The sequence below is a fragment of the Alosa sapidissima genome, chromosome 17, assembly GCF_018492685.1.
Source record: "Alosa sapidissima isolate fAloSap1 chromosome 17, fAloSap1.pri, whole genome shotgun sequence".
In the NCBI taxonomy this organism is placed as follows: Eukaryota; Metazoa; Chordata; class Actinopteri; order Clupeiformes; family Clupeidae; genus Alosa; species Alosa sapidissima.
The window spans coordinates 28377965-28384224 of record NC_055973.1 but is presented as its reverse complement, the minus strand read 5'-3'; the positions used below and the strand labels follow the sequence as shown (position 1 = coordinate 28384224).

Sequence of the window (6260 nt, the reverse complement as noted above, 5' to 3'; positions counted from 1 at the left end):
ACCACACACACACACACACAAACACTGAAACACACACAAACACACACACACACACACACACACACACACACACACACACACACACACACACACACACACACACATCACACACACACAAAACTAAGAGTACTGAGAAGAAAAGAAAGAAAAGACCAAGCAGTCTGTTAGAGCTCCCTGTTGCCCCCGCTGTCCCCGCTGGTCAGGGGGGAGTAGTTTACGGGGGAGAGTGTGTTTGACGCCTGCCTGCAGTAGGCCCAGGCCACACAGCGCCGCCTCATTGATCAGCACTCCTGTCTCAACCAACTCACGGCTCCAGAGGTGTCCTCTTACAGTGAGCAGCACGGCCCACACGCCCACTGCCGCCCAGGCCACAGCCTGCTCCTGCTGCTGCACAACATCTAACAGACTGAAAGAGGTGAGCGCACGTGTGCCATAGAGTTCAGGGTGTACTGCAATGTGCTGATACACTTTCCCTTCCACAGCATGCACAGCAAACATCCATGGACCTATAGACCCTTTCAAGAGAGTTCCATTATCAGCATCATAGTTGGCCCCACAAGGCTTCCGTTTTAACATTCCATATGTTATCTTAATGCAGAGGAAGTAGATTGGGAACCAAATAGAACGTTCAAGCATTGTTTTTGTTTTTATTGTTGAAAGGGTCTATTCATGGTTATCACTCTTCATATAGTTCCAAAAACTGTAGTTTTCATACAAAGTCCTAGTTCTGTAAATGGGAAACAGACAAAGTAGACTGGACTAAGTGCTACACTATTTCAGCAAATCAATATGACAAAGGGCATAGCGTAATTTGACTGGCTGTTAAAGCAACACAATGTAATTCTTTTACCTTCAACCTCATTTTGTTACTACACTGACTTATGATACGGAGAATGGAGTCTCTTTCATTGTAGATACACAGCTGGAATGGCTGGTATTACATAATGTTACCAGTGGCGATTGCTGCTCTTTGGAACAGGGGAAGCTCTGATAAAAATGGTAAATTATTAAATTAATATTATTTAGGTGCTATATTGTTCTTTGAGGGCAAAAAGTATCCCAAACAGTAGGCTATAGAGTTATCATGGCAGACATGGCATGTAGCGCTACCTAATTTAGCCTAAATACACAACTGGAACAAAAGCAAGTCACAAACTCTGTAACTCCAGTATGCTATTTACAAAGACAAATAGAAACCGACTGTATTGCTCCCAAATTATGAGAATTTGATCTGTAACTTGCCTTGTCTCTTGACTTCACCTGCCGACACTAACGTTAACGCATCCCTGCCTTGAACTTGAACCACTTCCTGTCAGATCGCAACATATGCTGTCAATCAAAAAGAGTCCAGCCTCTATGACGGTTCCTCCAATCATCATACAGAAGCTCGGCGTCCGGGCCATCCCACTGTCCCATTCACTCCCAGAGACGCCGGGCTTCCCTGGAAATGACGATTTTGTGGCACTTGTCCAATAAACGTGTAGCTTTTCTGCAGAGATCAGCCCACTCTGTTGTGCCATTGAAAGTCCAGTGAAGCCAAGCGTCTATGGGTTTTTTGCATGTTTTTTTGATGGATCGTGTTGTTACAGCAATGTATTACGGGTGCGAAATCACGATAAATGGCCGGCAAAATTGCTGAACAAACTAGCCATGAAGTAGAACATTTTTTCAGCATGTTCTAGTTGGAATAGTAGGCTAGAAGCTAATGTAATAGTGTTATTTGATGCGATTTTCCGTGATATTTTAGAGGAGGCTGAGCTTCCCCAGTAGTCTTAGAGCAATCGCCTCTGAATGTTACGTTGTTGTCGCGGATAGAAGCGTGACTCTTTTCATCGTTTTTTTGACACATAGGGTACTCCGCAGTAACCTGACTCTGCCAGATGGATGCTTCGCATTTGCTCTGCATGTCCATCTGGGAACTTTCCGTTGGAGAACTTTTGGGAAGGGGCGGAAATACTGGTTAGCTGATTGGATAAACCATCTGTCTATCACCACCTATGTTGGTTATCAACGGGCCAAATCAACCAATTAGATGAAGGAAGTGTTCTTCTAATGCCTTAGTTTAACATCAAATTAAGTTAGGTAACGTAACTAACGTTAACATTTTTTAACTTACCATTTGTATGTGACATATGAACCTAATCAACGACAATTACCACCAAGTTTTCAAGGTAGGCCCTACACTTCTGAAGAAAGTATTCCTCCATTATGAACTGGAATCGGCCGTGGAGGATGTCTGTGTCGTTCATTCCTCCCAGCTGCATGGCTGAGACCAGAGATGGCAAAAGTACTCACTTTCCATACTCAAGTAGTACAAATACTTGTGTTAAAAAATACTCTGGTAAAAGTAGAAGAACTGGTTTAACTTCTTTACTCAAGTAAAAGTAACAAAGTACAGGCCTGGAAATTTACTTAAAGTATAAAAGTAAAAGTAGTCTTGTGAATGACAACCATTTTTTATGCAACGGCACCTGGACCACACACCTACCATCAAATGCTGGACATCTTTAGAAAGCTAAGATCCTGTAGTTTCTTAGGAAGCACTGGCACAGAGTTACAGAGCCTAATATTGTTTTTTCTTTCTGCCGGATAACAAGCATCTCTGAACTGACAAACTTTCAGCCCTTTATGTCTCTTGATATGATTTTAGAAACACAATTGAGCCCTAGCACCAGGTCTTGCGAAGCTGTGTGCAAAAGTAGATCAATATAGAATAAAAAAAATCAGTATTTTAGACCATTATTTGCCAAGGTATGGTCATGCGTTTTGTAATGCCTTATGAAAAATCCTCATAGGACTTTTGGTTACCCAAAATGCATACTGACAATAAAATTATGCATTTCTGAGGTTTCTTGTAGACTATTTGGATTGTGTGTCAGGTTCTGATATAAAATGACTGCACAAAATGGAATAATTACATAAAAGTCTCTATTTATGCATTTTCTTTGTTGGCTTCATGGGTGTGTACATACATCTGCACAACTAATATTGGATAAAACAACATGAACATTTAATTCCTATGGATTCCTGTGAATATTTCAAGACCAGAAATGTAGTGGTAAAATAAGAGGTGGGTAAACTATGCATTCTGTGATCACAGTAAGAACATGTTTGATGATGGTGGAGGTTATTGTCCAATGTTTATAACAATACAAGTGGCATTAAGTGGTTCATAGAGTGTTGATGAGTGTACATATTGTTATTGTGGATAATACGGTGTGATTTTTAAATGCTAACAGTTGTAATTGCGTTTTGCTAACTTGCGTTTAGCAGCCTCCACTGCATCCCTGTTCAAGACCCAATGCTGCATCTAGCCTACTTATTGCTAAGGATAGGCTACACTGCAGCTAGAAGTTAGGGAGGCACCAAAGGCGAGGAGAGGAGGGCATTTTTGACTAAATTTAATTGAGGCATAGGCTACTACTATGTGCTAACGTTAACGTTACTGCCATCAAGCTGCAATGATTTTCCGTGAATGAATGCCGCCCAAATCGAGTCATCTTGTAGTGGTGTGTCAAGTGCAACGTATATTCCCATCCGCTATTGATGACACGAAAAATAATAACGGTAGGCTACTGAAATTATTTGAAACTAAAGTAACGAGCCAGTTTTGTAAAATGTAGGGAGTAGAAAGTACCGATATTCGTGTTAAAATGTAAGGAGTAAAAGTAAAGAGTCGCCTCAAAAATAAATAGTAAAGTAAAAATATCTGAAAAATCTACTTAAAGAAGCCCTTTGCAACAATTTTAGCAAAAATGACCTTAATTATGCAGGTTGAGAGTCGTTCTGATGGTTCTACAACACTTTTTGGGTCGTTTGGTGGGTGCTTCGTCTCCCCCTAGTGCTTCTCCGCGGAAAAAACGAATATGCAACTTTCTGGTCGCGGACCGAACACATCCGGATGTAACTCAGAGGAAGTATCCAAACGCGCCTCCAAAATGTAGTCAGATTGTAGTTTCTAAGAAGACTGCAAAACGGAATCCGACTTGGCTTTATTGCTGTTGAAATTGTAAGTAGCCTACCCTTGGGTGAACTTCATTTTTGTAATGTGATTTGATAGTCTCTTGAACAATGTGTTTGCTCGACCGTTTTATTGTGAGTCCTGTATGTGTTTAGCTTGGTTTCTTGATGGCTTGCTCACTAGCTAGTGGGGGTTTAGCGTAGAAGTCACTTGCTACCGAAGCTGCAGGGGGAGCTATGTCGTGAAAAATGCGAGCCCAATTCAGGCGAAAACCCAGAAACAGCAAAGGAATAACCAGACATGCATAGGGCATCTTTAAGTACAGTAACGAAGTATTTGTACTTCGTTACTTCCCATCTCTGGCTGAGACTCATTCACAGCTTCCCCAGGAATACTTTCTAATTTGAATAAAACTTGCGGGATAGCTATGCTCATCTCATCTGTGGATGCCGTCATGTTGTTCGTTGCGTCACACCTAAACCCGCCTGTGCCGTCCTTGATATGTCTGCTCAATGTCATGCCATTCAACCTCGATTACACATGAATAAAGGCTCTACAAACATAAAATCACTTTGAAAATGAAGAATACCTCAACGCAATATCAAAAAACAAAGTATACATACCGACGATGCTATGCCAGACACAAGATGTTGAGAGATGCTATCGGATATGCATGAATCTAACAGACTGAACAAATCGCTGAAATGCGTGAGTTGAGTGTTTACTTCCTAACTACGGGTCAAGTCATAGGACATTTACAACAACGCGATCTCACGTGAACATGACCAAAATAGAAACACATTAGGATTCTGCATTGACAGTTAAAAGTAAAGCATATCTGACTTCTGAAACTTAACTTAATGATATTTTCCTACTCGTAACAAAACACCGCCTCATAATCAACGCTGATTGGCCGTTCGTTTGGTGAACTGCTCCAAATTTTCTCTATCAGAAAGATGCCAGACTGATCTGCGAGTGGAAACCTGAAGCTCGCTAGATCAGGATGGTCTCACGAGGCTAACTCCTCAGTGTTCAATGAGGAATTGAAAATGTCAAGTGGTATAAAAAATACTTCCTCCATCATGCATTAAGTTTAAACATCAACAACTTTTTTCTAGAATCATGAACTGTACCTTTAAGATCCCTACCTGTGTAGGTAAAAGAAAGTTCCACAGCTGGGTTCCACAGGACCAACAGATATACGTAAGCAGGGTGCTCAGCAGGAAGAGAAATTTATAGAAGGAACAGCCGTCATGGCATCTTTTCTGGGAAAAAGTCACATCTTTTAGTGTTAACTCTCCAACATCAGGGTGAGGCTGCTATGCCTTAGGGCAGTGAACCAAAAAAAAAAAAAAAAAGAACTTGCCAGGATCAACGGTTTGGTGGCACACAGGGTGACAAAGAATCCTTTTTTAGACTTTAACTTATTATTAAAAAAAAAAAAACTCTTTCTAAGAAAACTCTTTCTTTGTCTCTAAGACAATAGTATTCTCAGTTAATATGAATATTAAAGTCTCTCTCTCTATGCCAGTGGTGCTCTCAGATGTTTTGTGTCTACGAATGTTCATTTGGAGTATTCACTATCTAAACATGATAACACACACACACAATAACAAACATTTCCCAATCAAACATTTATATGCTTGAATTTTTTACATTTCCCGATCAAACATTTTTTAACACTTGTACTTATATGTAATCCAGCCAACACTTCATGTCACATCAAACAAAAATGACATTTCAAGGAGCCTTTGAATATTCATTTTTGTTCAGGCACTCTCTGAACACCTGCAATAATACTGCTGCGTGACCTTCCTCACTTTTCCCTCCTCTGTGCGTTAAATAATTATTAAATGTCTCAAAGAATCAGGGCAACAGTGTGTACTTTAACCTTGTGTGTTCAAGCTCCTTGGCAAGCTAATGCGTATTAAACATTACTTAACCTGTCTATAAGATAGATTTCTGTAGTCATTAATTCCTGCCCTTCCTTTTTTCAGTGTGAGGAATTTCTGGAGCCCTTGTGCGAACTGTATCCCCAAGCAATGTTCTAATATTAGAACCCTTCCAAAGGAGATGAGAGTCCTTTCAGCCTGCTGTTTTACCCCCCCCCCCCCCCCCCCCTCTCTCTCTCTCGCTCCCTCATTTTATCATTTGTTCTTTCTCATTGCATGCCCTCAGACTTTCATGACATGTAAATTCTTGGGAGGACCCTTATAACTTTGATAAATGGCTGTTCTGGGATTGCAGGTTCATATTGTCATAGTGCCAAATTGTCTGCAGCTATGGAGAGGCAGCTTTT

At 40.8% G+C, this 6260-nt stretch overlaps 1 long non-coding RNA gene across 1 annotated transcript in view; it reads left to right on the top strand.

Annotated features, from left to right (window-relative positions):
• Positions 1–998: 998 nt before the first annotated feature.
• The window catches only part of LOC121688781, an 8148-nt gene continuing 2886 nt past the window's right edge, over positions 999–6260 (top strand). Inside the window, exons 1-2 of the long non-coding RNA XR_006024689.1 lie at positions 999–1168; positions 1673–1675. This is a non-coding gene — a long non-coding RNA (uncharacterized LOC121688781). The remainder of the gene's footprint in view (positions 1169–1672; positions 1676–6260) is intronic.